This window comes from Phacochoerus africanus, chromosome 14, assembly GCF_016906955.1.
Source record: "Phacochoerus africanus isolate WHEZ1 chromosome 14, ROS_Pafr_v1, whole genome shotgun sequence".
Classification (NCBI taxonomy): domain Eukaryota; kingdom Metazoa; phylum Chordata; class Mammalia; order Artiodactyla; family Suidae; genus Phacochoerus; species Phacochoerus africanus.
In genome coordinates, this window is record NC_062557.1 from 38,381,247 (window position 1) to 38,398,125 (window position 16,879).

Sequence of the window (16,879 nt, forward strand, 5' to 3'; positions counted from 1 at the left end):
CTGCAGTTTAAACACCAGCAAGCCGCTCTCTCTCTACTAGCTGCCACAGATACACGTGGCATACTTGACTCTGAGCTGAAACCACAGCGGTGAGTGAAGCTGGGACCCTGAGACACAGGCTACGTCATTGTCTGCAGGCCTGGCGGGGGTGCTGCGTGTACGGACAAAGGAGGCAACGCGCCTGTCTTGTGACAATCTCAAGGGACAAGTCTCAGTTAAAGAAACACTGTGAGGTTTGAGCTCCTTGTCTCTTTAAGGGTTACTCTTCCCCTTTACCTTTGATTTTTACAGCAAAATCCTGAAGCAATTCATGATACATACATGCACCTTTGAAGCTAAAGCCCTCTTTGTGTGCTGGGTGCTGTGGCAGTGATTTCTACCCAAGCCCGCCTCTCCTGCGTCCTTCCCTCCCAGGGTTCCAGGGGATTCAGGATTCCCTGGCGTATCTACTGGAGGAGTTTAAGCCTCGTGAGGTTGAAGGGCGCCTGCTATTGGAGACCATAAAGTTTCCTTTAAAAAGAAAAAAAGGAAGAAAAAAATATCCTTCGACTTGAAAATTGCAGGGTTTCTTTTTCCCTTGAAGATTGCTTAATAATTTCTTTCGGGGAGGGAGGTTTTCTGACCCAGCAGATGGAAGCTGGGCAGCCTGATCAGTGACTATTGCAAACTGCTGAGTGTGTGGTAATTGCCAGTCATCTCTGGCAGCCCTGGAGAGCTCTAAACAGCTGCGGAGCGCTTACTGTATTTTACCTTTTCTTTTCCCTTTCCCTCCTCCTTTAGAGAATAACCACAACACAGAATTTCTTCCGCGCTAAGTTTATTCATTTCCAGTCTCTCGGGGGAACCTAATAAATGAAAGACGAGCCAGTTCCACCTGTGTGTTCCCCTTTAGCCCCTTCTTGTTAGGAGCTCTGAGAGGTTCCTCTGCCTCACGACCTCCAAAGGCTGAGGAAGGTGGTGACCAAAGCGGTGGCCTCAGGGTGACCCAGCTGGCCTGGGTTCCATTTAACTTCGGCCAGGAAGGGTGGCAGAGACCCCTCTGAAAGGCCTATGGGAAGCCAAACTGCTCTCAGATTACTGCTTTCCTTGCTAAGGAAGAAGCAGAGGACAAGCCTTTGCAGGCAGCCCTGAGCTGAGCAGCACGCCGGCAGCTCGTTTGAGGGAGCCCCCGCAGCACAGGAGACCGTACCTGACCAGTGGGCTCCCACCCGCCCCTCGGTCTGTCCTTAATCTCAGCCCAGGCACCGCGGCTCTTTTCTCATTCTCCTGCTGTCTCTTTCCATTTGCCCTCTCCCTGACGGATACACTGATCTCTCGGTCACTAGGCTTTCTGCTCCACTGAGTCCATATTACTAATAACACCTCCGCCACGGCCAGTTTACCTCATGAAGGCAGGAGCACATCATTACAAAATAAACTCATAACTTTGACATTCTAGCAAATACACGCCGTTTGTTATTTTTATGGCTTTAGTCTTTCTAACAGGCAGAGGGCATTACATACCTGTTTCATTTCTATCTTTAAATGTGTGCATACATGCACACTCGCACATGCATCGGGAAACAAAACAATACGAAAAACCAACCCCAAACAAACGTCCACAGCAGTCAGATGGGGCGGGGGGGGGGGGGGGGTGGCTGGCAGAGGCAGAAACCCTGTCAATCAGGGAGGCCATGCTCTGCTCTGGCTCTGGTTTTATGGACGTCATAAACCCGATGGCCCACAACTGGTCCTTCTGGGACAGACTGCCTCTCTGCCAGAAGTCATTCCGTATGATCAGCAGTATTCTTAATTATTAAAATAAAATTGGAAAGGGGAAAAAGAAATAAAAAGGAGACACAGCACTGACCCTGAATATCTGACACTATGTCAAGAGCCAAGAACTCCTTGCTGCCTCAAAGCAAGGGCTGGGTTATTTTCTACTCAGAAACGCTGTTTTCTTTCCCATGAAACATCTCCAGTACTTGACGATGTCCGACCACTCAGAAGCCCACACCTCTCTGGAATCAGTACTGGACCTGTGAAGGAGCCACCTCAGAAAAAGGACTGAAGTTGACCGGGGGCTGTTCAGCTGTTCAAATGCACCTTCCCGGGATGTCTCTGCCCCTCATTTCAGAGGGGAAGACAGAGGCTGCCTCCTCTGCCCATGTCACCCCACATTCTTACAAACTCACAAGAGACCGAAGGAGCCCAAGTTTAATAACTTAGCATTCCCTTCCCTTTACTCGTGGAAACTCAGGTTCTGCTGCATTGGTGTTGTTCTGAAAAGGCAGCCTCTCTCTCCATTTCTTCTCCTCTGGGTTCAGAAAGAAACCCAGGTTTTACCACAACCGAGAACATTACCCTGGGCTAAAGAAATGATTGTTGTGTGTAAGATTCACTTAATTAGGGAATTCAAGATAAAAATTATAGGACAGAGGAACAGAGTATCCGAAGCGCTCTCTCTGATGAGCCTTCTCACAGGAGGTTTGGTGGGGCGGGGGGGAGGACATTCAAAAGTGAAACCCGCTTCACTCACCACGAACAGATGCTAACAATCACAGCTACTCAACAGCCAGTGAAGACAAGGCAGGGGCCTCCAGCTCATCTTCAGTGACTGTGTGTTTGGAGCACGCACCAGGAGAATGAGGGTGCACACAATAGCTCCTGATTTATAGGGGTTGTTGCTGACTCAAGTGGTTTTAATGATTTTAGACTACTTCACAACAAAAGCTCCAACTGCAGAAGCAGACTCTGGGCGAGGACAAAAATCCATCCTGCCTAATTCTGAAATGATCCTGTTGGACCAGTTAAGTGAACTCTGATGAGCATCTAGGATTGCAAAGAAAAGAACCCACATAGACAGAACCATTGTTTTCTTCTTCAATCTGCTGCTCTATCAACCTTCTACAGAAAAACCTGGGGGAAACAACCCTCATTGAGATAACATTTTTGTGAGCTTCCTTCATCAGCTTCCCCCCGCCCCCACCCCTGCAACTTGGACATATGCATTCTTTTTTTCTTTTTTCTTTTTTTTTGGTCTTTTTGCCTTTTCTAGGGCCGCTCCCATGGCATATGGAGGTTCCCAGGCTAGGGGTCTAATCAAAGCTGTAGCGCCAGCCTACGCCACAGACACAGCAAAGTGGGATTTGAGCCATGTCTGCAACCTACACCACAGCTCAGGGCAACACCAGATCCTTAACCCGCTGAGCAAGGCCAGGGATCGAACCTGCAACCTCATGGTTCCTAGTTGGATTCGTTAACCACTGCACCATGACGGGAACTCCCATACGCATTCTTATATGAGTCAAGTTGCCATGCTCCCTTTCTGAAATTATTCTTCCCACATTTTATACTGCATAATACGAACTTTATCTGCCCAATGAGCATCAACAACCATTTAAACATAGGAACCATTCAAACAGAGGTGACTCTCCTGAGGCCCCACTTTGCTGCCTGCCCCCCAGGTCTAAGTGGAGAGGGAGCACCATGAAATACCAGGAACAGGGACCATCTCTGGGGCCTCTGCTGAAGCGTGCCCATGCCAACAGAGCTAAGGGCTGAGTCTGAAGGAAGGTGTTCACCCACCCTCCATGTGAACTTAAGCCTCATCTAGCACTCATTCATTACCGCTGGCAGGCCTGGGAATTAAGGGCACCACATAAAGCCAGTGATTAGCAGAACACAATTGTGAGAGGTTCCACAAAAGATGCTATACCGCCTTTAGGAATTCTGAGATACACAGGAGTCCAAATGAATGTAGTCATAGGTACACTCGAAGGCCTCTGCTGCTGTGGCTGCTTATCTAGAGACACTGCAGACAGCTCAGGTTTACCATAGCTGACAGGCAATGAAAACAGTCTAATATACCGCCTGCTCTCGCCCTTAAATCCCTTTTTGGAGATCAAGATAAATACGTTCTTCCCTTCCCCAGCGCTCTAGACGTTTGACTGAAGTGGCACAGCATTGTGAGGTTTGCGCAAATGAAATCACTGTGTAAGACTGCATGAGTGTAGTATTTACTTGTCAGGATGTTTGTCACCACACGGGCATTGAGATTTCCAAGTTTCAGAGATGCAACGTGGCGCAATTTTTTCAAAAATTTGCTTTTGTCCTGATATATACAGTTTGTTGGCGGCCCTCAGATTTATAAGCAAATATTTGCAATCATGCGCTAGAGATGTGAAAAATGATGCACATCGATGTAATAAAAAATGAGATCGACTGCTGCTTTCCCCCATTTAGCCAACCTTCCCCCCGTTAAAACAATCCTGGTGGGTCAGGGCAATCTAGTTAAAGAAGCAGGGTGTACAAAAGTCCTCCTGCATCTAAGAATTAAGCGACGCAAGCTGTGTCTTTGCTGCAATCCTCCTTCTCATTAGGATATTTCCATTCTCAAGAGAATTGGAGGAGGGGTTCTGTAAATTTCCTGAGAGAGTGTCATCACCAGGCTTCATGCATGATTCTAGATATTAAAGTCACTCTAGGACCTGTCAGGATATTGACAAAGGTTTGGCTAAGGCATAAAGAGAGAGAGGAGAAAAAGTAGGAACAGGGAAGAGGTGTTAAAACTGGGACAAAAGAAAGGAGGAAGGAGGAGAGAGAGGAAAAAGGAGGGGGAGAGACGGGCGAGAAAAGAGGAAGGGCAAGGAAAAAACGCAATAGCTCATCTACTCAAGCTGCTAACACCCTCCTCCCTGACCTGAGAGGACTACATTTTTAAAAGCTGACAAGTAATTCAATCTCCAATTAACAATTTTAAGTGGTGCAGCACATATTACAGTGTAAATGTTTCTCCAGGAATATATCCAAGGGTGAATGGAATTAAATCTCCAGGGAGACAGGACCAGTGCCTCTGAGACCAAGAATATTTTGGAGGTTCCAAAACACAGGGTCTTAAGACACAGACACAGGGTTCTAAGTTCCTCTCCTCCCTTTACTGCCATTATTGTCACCAGCAAGCTGGAGTTCGTTGGCAGCTGGCAGGCTAGGGTTGGGGTAGGCAAGGGGCACAGTGACACACAACGGGCCCAGGATGGGAAACCTCTGACTTGAGCCACGGTTGGATTCAACACCATCCACCGCAAGACCAAGCAGCAAAATTATAAAGTGATCAGGTTTGCTGATGGATAAACTGGAGTACAGGGACTGTGCCACCCATGGAGAAAAGGTATTTAGCCAAAAAGAAACTGAGATACAGGCCAGAAATGACACTGGGAAAATCTCTGCAACTGAGCTGGAGAGCAAACAAGAGGAATGAGTTAGTCGGCAGGAGGATGATAAGCGTTTGAAGATGGACTGGGTGAGGAACGGAGACTTATTTTGAACGTTATTGGGGTAGAGAAAAGAACCACAGGACAGTTTACTTGTCAAATGTATGAGAAAAGCCATAGGCTTCCAGAGTGAAAACTGATGCCAAATGAAATCACTCATCACAGGGAACTATCAATTGCTCATTTAGCTGCAGACTTGAGTATACTGACAATAGATTACTTCCTAATAGAGAAAAAATTTTAAAGTCTAGTCTATTGTGGCATAATTCACATATAGTAAAATTGTCTATTCTCTGTGTCCAATTCTATGAAATCTGATATTATATAGTCATGTGATCACCATCACAATCACCCTCAAAGTTTTCATCAGCCCCACAGGTGTCCTCATTTCCTCTGTATTCGATTCTGTCTCCCACTCAACAACGCTGCCTTTTCTAGAATGTTATATAAATGGAAACCTTCTGAATCTAATTTCTTTCAGCCAGCATAAGGCAGCTGAGATTCATTTGTACTGATGGAGGCGGCAGCAGCTCCTTTTTCACTGCAGAGTCGTATTCCATTTTGTGGAAATACCACATCTTGTCCATCTGGTTGCCTGTGAACGGACATTTGGGTGGTTTCCAGTTTTGGCCAATTAGGAATAAAGCTAAAGCAAACATTCACGCACAGGTTTTTGTATGGATAGATATATTCATTTCCGTTGAGTAAACACCTAGTAGTAGGACTGCTAGGTTGTACGGTAAGTGTGTAACTATTTTTTTTAAAAAGGTGAACTTTTTCAAAGTGGCATTCCCACCAATACACAGGAGACTTCCAGTTGTTTTGCATCCTCACCAATACTTAGTATTTTGAGATTAAACATTTTTACTTTATTTTAGTGGTGTCTAAGTCCCTGTTTTTCCAGTCACCTCCCAGTGGTTTTTCTGAATAGGATATGGGAAGGTATGTGGGTACTGGAAGGCAGATGCCTGTGTAACTGTCTGCCTGTGCCCACCAGTGGCGAGACACAGAGTTCACTGCCTGCTGGGACCTGGCTTCTTGGGAGTACACTGACTATTCATCTCTACAGCCCCTCTGTTTGTATTTTCTCGTTTACATCGGGTGGGCAGAACTTTAATTTTTCCCCTTAGAACACATGTAAAGCCTGTTATTGTCTTCTTACCTAAATGTTAAGCTCCATGAAAGCAGGAATCATCTTTGTACACCCACAGCATAAGAAGAGAAATTCATACACAACAGGCATGCAGTAAACACAGGTGAAATGCCCTAATTCTCACTGCTCTATAAAAATTTAGCTCTGATTTGTATTTTTAGCAAGCTGAACCACTAGAAGCAAAAGAAGTCTTTCCTGTTGGTGTTATAGTGTGTAGCATCTTCCTTAACCAAAGCGAGTGGTTCAATTTTCCTCCCCCTTTAGTTTTCCCCAGTGTAGACACTGGGTTTGTCTTTCAAAATTCCTTACCTGGGCTAGAATTAAGCTAGTAACTCTATATACTATAAAGTCATATTATATTACGGTTGCTCTACTGAGCTGCATAAACCTGTTTTACCTGTTGAGAAAAGGCAGTATTTTATCAAAGGGTTAGATAGAAAATGAAGATACCCAAAACTTGATTACATGTTCCAATGGACTTGATTTCTCACATTTATATCTCATGCTGTTGGTTAAATTTCAGTGTGCTTCTTTTCTTAATAAATACTGATCTCTCCTATGTGCACATATTTTAAAGGGCTTAAGTTCCAGACACTGAGACATTTTAAAAATCAAGAGCTAGTCAAAAATCAACCAGAAAAACTTGAGGCCTGGGCGTGATCATCTATAGTTCAATCTAAGTAGCTCTTAAAGCTTTTCCTTTCATAATTCAACACTCCTGGCTGTGTACATTAGCTGATTAGACTGTGTGAAGACAGCCCACTCTGAAAGAGAGGGGACATAACCAGATCTGGATCCATGCACGGGGGACATTCCCGAGAATGATGAACAGCCAGAAGTCAGGTTTCTAAACAGTCTCGTTTCCCGCATCTTTATCATATTCACACAGCAGGCTGTGCACAGCCAGGGACCAGGTCTGTCTTCCCCCTGGAAGACTGAAGTCCTTGCATTTCTAATCTACCAACGTGTGCAGTTCTTGCACTTTTAATTTATGAGTGTTTTGGGGGGACCTCTCTGACTTGGGAACATATTGGCTCGGTCTAATGCTTGGAGATTATTAAACTCGGAGCTATGCTCCACTATCAAGTCTACAGATCTTTTATTTAGAAGATATGGTGCTCTAAATGCACAAAGAGCTCCCTGTCACCTTCACATTAAAGCCCCTAGTGCCTGGTAAATGGAATTATATAGCTGTCATCTCCTTTCCCCAAAGTTTTAAGAGTACAATGGGCTCATTTTTTCACACTCCATCCCAGCTTCAGAACTAAGAGACCTACTTTGTATTGATTTAAGGTCTCAGAAATAAATAAACCTGCTTCACCGCTGTGATTCACAACAAATTCATGATACACTATTGCATGATATATTTCAAGCTCTTGCTCTGGCTCTCTTTTTCCTCTGGTGAGTGATGGGGGAGGGGGGAGGTAGTGGGGAGCTGCAAAGCTGACAGCCGGATGGTTATTGGAGATGGCTGCTGACTGCAAATCCAAGAGCAGACACTGCTGAAGGAGTATGGGATTTTTTTTTTTTTTAAACTGGGGGGCAGGGGTGAGAAGCTAATTTACTTGGGTTTCAGGCTGGGGTTGGGGGAGGAGAAAGGTTAAGGGGAGAGGGGAGGGATAGATGGAACAGCAAAGCGTCTAGGGAACATTAATTTGCAAAGACAGAGCTATGAACCTGTATAGAAAGAAAGGCGAGGAAAATCCAGCCTAAGAAGGAATAACATGTGACTGAATGGAAAAAGAATGGTCTAAGGCATGGTGCTCACCGTCCTCAGAGGACCTTTACCTTGAACTCAGGGATAATGTTTTTTGTTTTGAGGGGGTTTTTTTTTTTTTTGGCTGGCCCCACGTCAGGCAGAGGTTCCTGGGCCAGGGATTGAACCTGCACCACACAGCAGTGACAACACCAGATCCTTAATCAATAGGCCACCAGGGAACTCCAGGGATGTTTTATTAGAGGCAGAACGTACAGAGAACCTTCATGCCACAGAACCTCAGGAAGCATCCCCACCCGGGAGGTTGGAATGGATGCTCTGGAGAAAGGCAGAGATACAGTGGAGGTCCACATGAATGAAGTGAGCCAGAGGGGGCTCACCGAGCTGAGAGGGTAATAAATTCTAGCATTTTACCTTCGGTTTGTGTGCCCTTAGGGTTTAGAGTATCAGTCTACATCATCTTTACTGATTCCTGAAATAAGTACCACCAAACAATGAGTTTTCACAATTACCTAAATATACAGCACTCAAAAACACCTATCTTCCACACCGTGTATAAGATCCTGACTTTCAATAAGGAGGGTGATGGAAAGGTGCAAAAGCCTCGCTTGACACCGTGCAGGAGACCCCTAAGGTTCCATACAGCACTACTCCAGACTGGTTAGTTTTAGTTGTTTCTGCAGTAATTATGACTCACTTCATCTTTTGAGTTGGGAAGAATATTATTTATGACTCTAATTTCTGTCTTTGAAGAATATTTTCATCTTCACTACATTTGTTCTTGAGACAAGGCCAGATTCCTTTTTAGGGCCGCACCCAAGACATATGGAAGTTCCCAGGCTAGGGGTTGAATCAGAGCTGCAGCTGCTGTCCTAAGACACAGCCACAGTAGGCACCTTATCCGAGCTGCGTCGGCGACCTACACCACAGCTCAGGGCAACACTGGATCCTTAACCCACTGAGTGAGGCCAGGGATTGAACCCGCAACCTCATGGTTCTTAGTTGGATTTGTTACCACTTAGCCACAATGGGTACTCCAAGACAAGACCAGATTCTGAAAGTAAAAATACATGGGAGAGATTCTGATTCAGTTCAGTTCTACACAGGCTTAGGCGATCAAACTGGGAGTCTGTTAATTTTGAGCACTACTTTTTAAGAGGAATATGTTCATCTATACAGAGAAACAGACTTTAGCCAAATAAAGGAAGAACTTTATATAGATAAAAGGGATTGCAGAATAACGGTGGCCTAGCCGTTAAGGATCTGGCATTGTCACTGCTGTGATGTGGGTTCAATCCCTGGCCCAGGGAACTTCCGCATGCCATGGGCGTGGCCAAAAGTAAAAAAATAAAAAATTTTAAAGGGGAATATAAACTTTTTTTTTTTCTTTTTAGGGCCACACCTGCAAGATATGGAAGTTCCCAGGTTAGAGGTTGAATTGGAGCTGCAGTTGTTGGCCTACACCACAGCCACAGCAACACCAGATCTAAGCTGCATCTGCAACCTACACCTCAGCTGATGGCAATGCCAGACCCTTAACCCAGTGAGCGAGACCAGGGATGGAACCCTCATCCTCATGGTTACTAGTCAGGTTCTTAACCTGCTAAGCCACAAAGGGAACTCCAGTGAATTTAAACTTTAAAAAAAGAGAAAAGGGATTGGCTTCAAAAGTACTGAGCCCTTCAGTTGAGCTTTTCGAGCATCACTATTTGGCGACGGAGTCACAGAGGAAATTCAAACAGCAGTTGAGTGGTTGGACTTTTGAAGAACATTTCCCTTCCGACAATTACAATTTACATCCACATCATGAACAGCACCACCAGCACCACTCCCTTGTGGCATTTATTCTTCCGTTATGTGGATAAGAAACAAAATACTAAAATTTTAATCGTTATACATAACACCTCTCATTCCTTATCTTGCTAATACGTAATAACGTTACATATCACTGATATGTAATCTCACTAACATAGAATTTTCTCACATGAAGTCACATTTTTAGATCCTGCCCCCACCCCCCGCCCCAGTCTATTGTCTCCCTGCCCCAGCCTAACAAGGTTCCATGGCTACGAATCAAGATACACCTTGATAGTGTAAGAGAACACTAGAAATTCAATTTACAATTAAGAGATCCTCTGTTTCTCACCTTAAAGTGGGAAATGTATTCTGCAAAAAGAAAATTATGCCCCAAAGATATTGGAGCCCAAAGTTGCTAGTAAATGGCAAGGAGAGTAATAATCAAAAGTTTTCTGTTTTTATTTATTTATTTTTAATCTAAAGGCATTGTAACTTCAAAAAGTTTGAGCAGATTTTATAACAGGCTGTCACGCAGGATAGTTCCCGAGTCTCTATTCTATTTAGTGCCCAGGCAGAGCCTCAGAGCTTTGACTTCATCCAGGAGCCCTGGACCGATCCTTGTGTGGGTCCCTCTGTCCTGAGGCTCTCAGCCACCAGGGCCACACAGGCTCTTAAAGAGGCAGAGGCAAGGGACACCTGACTGGCAATTTGGCAGGAGAGCTTGGGCTGGGACTGCTGGCAGATTACCAGGACTCACTGATGGAGTCAAACATAACTGTACAGTTTCTTACCAAACTCAAGGAACATCAAATGAAAAACAAATGAAACAACCCCCAAGTGGGGCCAGTCTGCCCAGTGTGTGTGGTGGGGGGAGGCTTGAAAACTAAGGAGTGCAGAGAACTCCTTCGTCACGCTGAAGCGAGGCCTGCTGGGAAGGGAAGCTCAAACCTCAAACACCCTCTTTAGAAAGGAGAGCGACCCCATCTGGAGCTTGGAGAGTGCGGGGCCTGTCTATTGTGAAAATAGGTAGTTAGGGACTTTTAAAAATGCAAATTGCTGACCTGATCCTTAGAGTGATTATGGGCTATTGTATCAACAAGTCCCTGGGGACCCTCACAGACAGATGACTGACACATATACGACCCTATCCGGACTGAACAGGGTGCCTCTCACGTTAATGGCCTTCCAAAGTGTGTGATCATCTTTAAATAACATCTGTTGGGAAAAGTCAATACAGGAATGCATTGCCACAGTGAGGACTGGCATCTAACATTTTCCTAAAGGACTTTTGCCTTCAAAGGGTCAGAAAGGATAGAGAATGTTGTGTCTGTATTTCCCTTCCAGGGCCTGGATAATGAGGTGCAATGAGAAAGGACTCTAAATGCATCTCAGGGAAGACTACAATAGTGCCAGTGATTTACCTGTAGTGACTCCTTTAATCCTCACAAGAGCCTGTAGGTAGGAACTCTTAGGCTCCTGTTTTACAGTTAATACAATAGTGCCCTGGAAGGGGTGAGTACATACAACTCAGAGGTGGGAGAGCTTGGAATCAAACCTGGGCAGTCTTTTTTTTTTTTTTTTTTTGGCTACACCTGTGGCATTCAGAAGTTTCCAGGCCAGGACTTGAGCCCGTGCCACAGGAGTGATGACATCGGCTCCTTAACCTGCTGGGCCACCAGGGAACTCCAAATCTGGAGTTTCTTAACTAATCCACCTCTTTAAGTTATGTGAAAGTTACAATGCTGCCTTCCTTGCTGGAGCCTCCATGACGGACTCTCTCGCTGGGCATCAGAGTCACAGTGAGGGTGGGGAATGTACAGTGCAGGCCTCTGGTGCTACAAGCTCTGGGCAGGAGTTCTGACACTGTGCCCAGCAGAGTCGGCAACAACTGCACACTTCACATTGTGCAGATACATTAAAATGTATATGTGGAAACTGAGATCCAGAGAGCAACTGATACGAAGTCTCAAAAGCAGAATTAGCAGAATTAGCCTCCTATACCTAACATACAGCCCTAGCCACATGCATCATCTAACTTAGTTTTTCCTAGTAGATTCAGTGGAAATAAGAGTCTGGTCTTGCTAAGGTGAATGAGATTATTAGATTTTTTTTTCCCCAAAGCAGAAGCTTTAACATGCATACCATGAGAAAAATCACATATCACCTCTTGAATGAATCTATCATCTTATCTATCAGTCACTGGCACATGCCTTGCTCCCATAGGCAGTTACTGTCCAGAGGACAGATTCTGATTCCTGGCATACAGACAGAGCTTCCACCAAGTCTGGGGTAGTGGACTGAGAACCAGCAGGCTCTCATCTACATCCGTGTTCCTCCAATACCAGGTCCTCCCTGCCCGTCCGCCGTCTGACATCACCTTGAGCACAGCACACAGAAATGGACGGGAGGCGTGGAGAGGAGAGGAAGTGAATCCGAGAGCCGCTGCAAACGTCCAAGGGCACCTTGACTTAGGAGTTTATGGCTCCACAAATTGTCTCAGCCCCTTAAGGGTGGATCTTAACCAGTTCCCCAAGCACAGAGGCTGCTGCCTTTCTAGGCCAGCCCAGCTCCCTCCAAGCAGGGTAGCCTGTCCCGTCCATCACATCCGCCCTTACCACTCAGTGAGGCACGCTGAGGATCTGCCCACCCCGGCCCTGGAGTGTGTAGAGCTTGGAACCTATGATCCACTGCTGCTTTGAGTGACATGAAATAGTGGAGGCCCTGAGAATCTTCTCTTACTTATGTCATCTCTCTCTTGACATATGGACAAAAAGTAAAATGACCAGACTACTTTCTCTTTTCAGGCCTCGTAGACACTAAGCTTTTTTTTTTTTTTTTCTTTCAAGGGCTGCACCCGTGGTATATGGAAGTTCCCAGGCTAGGGGTCGAATCAGAGCTACAGGTGCTAGTCTACACTACAGGCACAGCAGCATGGGATCTAAGCTGTGTCTGTGACCTACACCACAGTTCGTGGCAATGCTGGATCCTTAACCCACCAAGCAAGACCAGGGATTGAACCCGGGATCTCATGGGTGCTAGACAGATTCGTTTCCACTGTACCACAATAGGAATTCCTAAGCTTTTTTTTGGGGGGGTGGGGGGCTGCACCTGTGTCATATGGAACTTCCCAGGCTAGGGGTTGAATCAGTTGCAGTTGCCGGCCTACACCACAGCCCCAGAAATGCCAGATCCCAGCCACATCTACGACGTACGGCACAGCTTACAGAAACCTGGGATCCTTAACCCACTCATCAAGGCCAGGGATTGAACCCGAATTCTCAAGGACACTATGTCAGGCTCTTAACTCACTGAGCCATGTTGGGAACTCCTACACTAAGCATCTTAAATGAAACTTGGGGATGTGAGGTTCACGTTCTATTTGTACTTCTAATCTCTGTCAGTGGAACTAAGTTACTTTACTTGTTACTGTTTTCGTCTTCCCACCTGTAAAATGGCCCTGATATCACCAGCCCACCCAGGAGGTAGCAAGGAGCCAGATAGCTGCTTGATTTTAAGTTGCAAGTAAAGCCATCCAGGCTGCCTCTAATCACCATCCAGTGCCTGTAGGTCAATGTCAAACCTGCTTCTGCAATACTTAAAACCCAGACCCTGGATCTCTCTTCAACTCTTAATATTTCGAATATTTTACAAATAATTGCAGGCAGCAAAGAGCAAGACATTCAAGAAAAAACATAAATACTGAGATCACAAGGAAAAGAGATAAAAATACACACGTGGGGAGCATTTCCTGGTCTTGGAACAAAAGACAGGGTGGCAAAGGATGGGGTCCGTGAATAAGATGTGTAACTGAACAGTGAAGTCGTGGAAGTAAAAACAAGAAATGGACAGAATGGTTCTATTTTCTATACCCGTTACTACTGTTGGCAACAAAAAGAAATCCTTTAAAAAGCAGGAGTCTTTGGAAGCAAAAGGGAGGAAGGGCTAAAGTAATTAAAACCAGGCCGGCTAACGACAGGCAACGTCACGTGTGCGCTAAGATGGAGTGGAGCTGTAAAAGCTTGATGCGCACATGCAATGTATTAAGTTGGGAATGTGTGTCTCTCCAGCTTCATATCTATTAAAGGAGCAAACAATTTACATGTTGCTGCATTACGGGCGTATGATATGTGGAGTGTCACCCCTTTCACTCCACATCCAACTATGTTCAGTCAAAGCAGGGATGGGGGGAGAGAGAAAAGCAGAGAGAAAGTAAGTTTTTAAAAAAATCTCTGCCTCAGCAAAAGTTTTCATTAAAATTTTAGACAAATGATCCCTGTGTCCTTCTCCCTTGCTGCCTGGGGCTCCATGCTATTTCTATGCAAATAACAACCTCGTGGTTTATATCTTATTATTTCCACCGGAGCTGCGGCGACATGACCTGAGACGTGTAAGAGGTGGATGGGGGTGGGGTGGAGGTGGAGTTAGAGAAGGGGGGGAGAGAGAGAGAGGAAAAAGGGAGAGAGGAAAAAGAGAGAGACAGAGAGATGAAGTGGGTGTTCACTCAAGTGTGAAAAAATATTGTCAGGAGTGAGCGTCAAGAACAAAAAAAAATTGCAGGGATAACGTGTTTATTTCAGTCCCCCCATCCCCACCCCCACCCCACCCCCTTGCAAACCGGCACCTTTTAAAATTCATTGGGCATCAGGCGATCATGCACAATCCATCTGCTTTCACTTTATCATTTGCATTTCATGCCTCCTGGCTTTTGATGTGCTGATACTTTGATGCAGTCAGGAGACGCGCATTATCATTATTTCAATTTTCAAAGGGGTCAACGGGATCGGCACTTGCACACACAGATTTTTTTTTTTTCCTACAACCTCTGCACACCCCCCTCCCTTCTTATTCTTCACCCTAATGTTTAACATAAAGGATGAGGACTCAAAAAGGTAGGGGTCAAATGTTTACAGTCTAAAAGCTTGCATACACTGCCTACATACGCTTTACACAGGTACATGTGAACGACGAGCTAGACGGTCAAGGCTGGTGGAGGCTCCCTGGGCTTTCAGACACACACACAAAGGCTTTCTCACACATGGAGGCTTAGGGAGGGACACAGAGAAAGAGGGATCTAGATGCGAGATGTGGGCACAAAGAGACAGAGACCAGCATTCACGCTGGGAGAGACATGCACTCAACGTGCCTGTACACATGCTCCGAGGAGGCAAGACAGAGCTGCCTACAGGAAGAAGGGCGGACAGGCAGACACATCGGCACACACAAAGACAGGATGTGCCCTGGGAGAGAGTCGGAGGAGGCAGCCTGGCTTCCGTCTGGTTTCCTTTTTCATACCTGAGAGGCAGAGGGGCAAGACAGGACATTCTCAAGGAATCTGCATGAAACCGGGGGTTTTCCAGCACCGGGGCTCTACACCTCAGGGGCAGGCACAGGAAGGCAGTGAAGCAGGCAGAGCAGGGTTAGAAGCCTCTACAACTGATCACTCCCTTCAGCTCCAAAGGATCATGTCCTTCTGGAAATGAGCTTTGTGGGGTAAGTTACAGCTGCAGCTTTAATGTCTCTTCCCTGCAACTAGACTTCTCCTTGAACAAGCAGCCCTAAAGGCTAGGTGAAAGGTGAATATAATGAATTTGATCAGAACAATTCAACTAGATATTAAGAGAAAAAAAAATCCCTAATGCTTTCTTTGCAGCCCAGATAAAATTCAACAAGCAGTTTTTAGGAAGCAAGCAAGCAAACAAACAGACAAAAACCCCAGCAGCAGCAGCGACAATAACAACACAACAATAAAACCTTTGCTTTTTGGAATATTCTTTGGGTATAACACAGTATTGGAAAAAAAAATAAGAAACTCAATGTAACAAGGTACTTTTCAGAAATTAGTTCTTTGTTCAGGTATGGGAACATTATGGAAATAACAGGTGTCTTTAAATTCTATCCTCACAGATAATGGTACCTACAATTCTCTTCAACACTCATCAATATCTCATCCTAAGAATGTATCCAAAAGAGCCCCTTTAAAAAAAAAAAAAAAGGAAGACTCCCAGAAGTTTCTCTCACTGCAATAATCTCCCTCAGTTGTGGCTGTTCACAATCTTTATTTCAAGGCTATTCTCCAAAAACAGAGCAGGACATCCGAGTCTGCCATTGTTAGCAGTGCCCTGCCTTTCCTTGGAGAGAAAGGCAAGCCCAGAGAAGGATACAGAGTTCATATAAATGCAGGGAACAAGCTCATCATGTCACACGACTCTCATTTCTGACATCCCCCAAAGCTAATTGGACTGATGGAAGTGTCAACTTTTTCTAAACGGGAATAATGGGATAGGACACTTAATTCCTATCCTTCCACTTGAAAGTCAAAGCTTGATAAAAAGTTTGTGCAAGGCTAGTAAACAACTCAGTGTTTGTATATTAACTCCACAAGCTTGATCACCAAACCATGTGAGAGAGAGGAGAAGGGAACTGAAGCTGTAACGAGGTCCAACGCTTTGTGTCAAGTACCAGGCACTTTTACCTATGTTTTCTAATTGGATCTCCACAGCATTTAAAGGGCAAAATTATTACCCCCCCTTTGACAGATCAAGAAAGCCAAGGAGCTGAGAGGTTACATGAGTTGTACAAGGTCAGTCAGCCAGCCTTAGACTATTATATATTTCTGGCTCCGGAGAGAAAATAATTTTCCTATGCCTGCCAAGAAGTCAGAACTGTACTGTCCTTTATATATTCAGTTATTCTTAGATAGTTTCACTCTTATAAGCAGTGACCTCACTTTTTTTCCCTCTTTGAAAAAGCTACTATGAGCTTGGACTGAAAAGGCACAAGCATTTCTTCTTCTTCCTTTTTTTTTTTTTTTTTGCTTTTTAGGGCTGCACCTAAGGCATATGGAGGTTCCCAGGCTAGGGGTCGAATCAGAGCTGCAGCTGCTGGCCTCAGCCATAGCAATGCCAGATCTGAGCCGGGTCTGCAACCACAGCTCATGGCAATGTCAGATCTTTAACCCAC

At 45.2% G+C, this 16,879-nt stretch overlaps 1 protein-coding gene across 4 annotated transcripts in view; it reads right to left on the bottom strand.

Moving 5' to 3' along the window:
• The window catches only part of ACACA (acetyl-CoA carboxylase alpha), a 239,419-nt gene that overhangs the window by 43,086 nt on the left and 179,454 nt on the right, over positions 1-16,879 (bottom strand). The gene's annotated exons all lie outside the window — the stretch shown is intronic.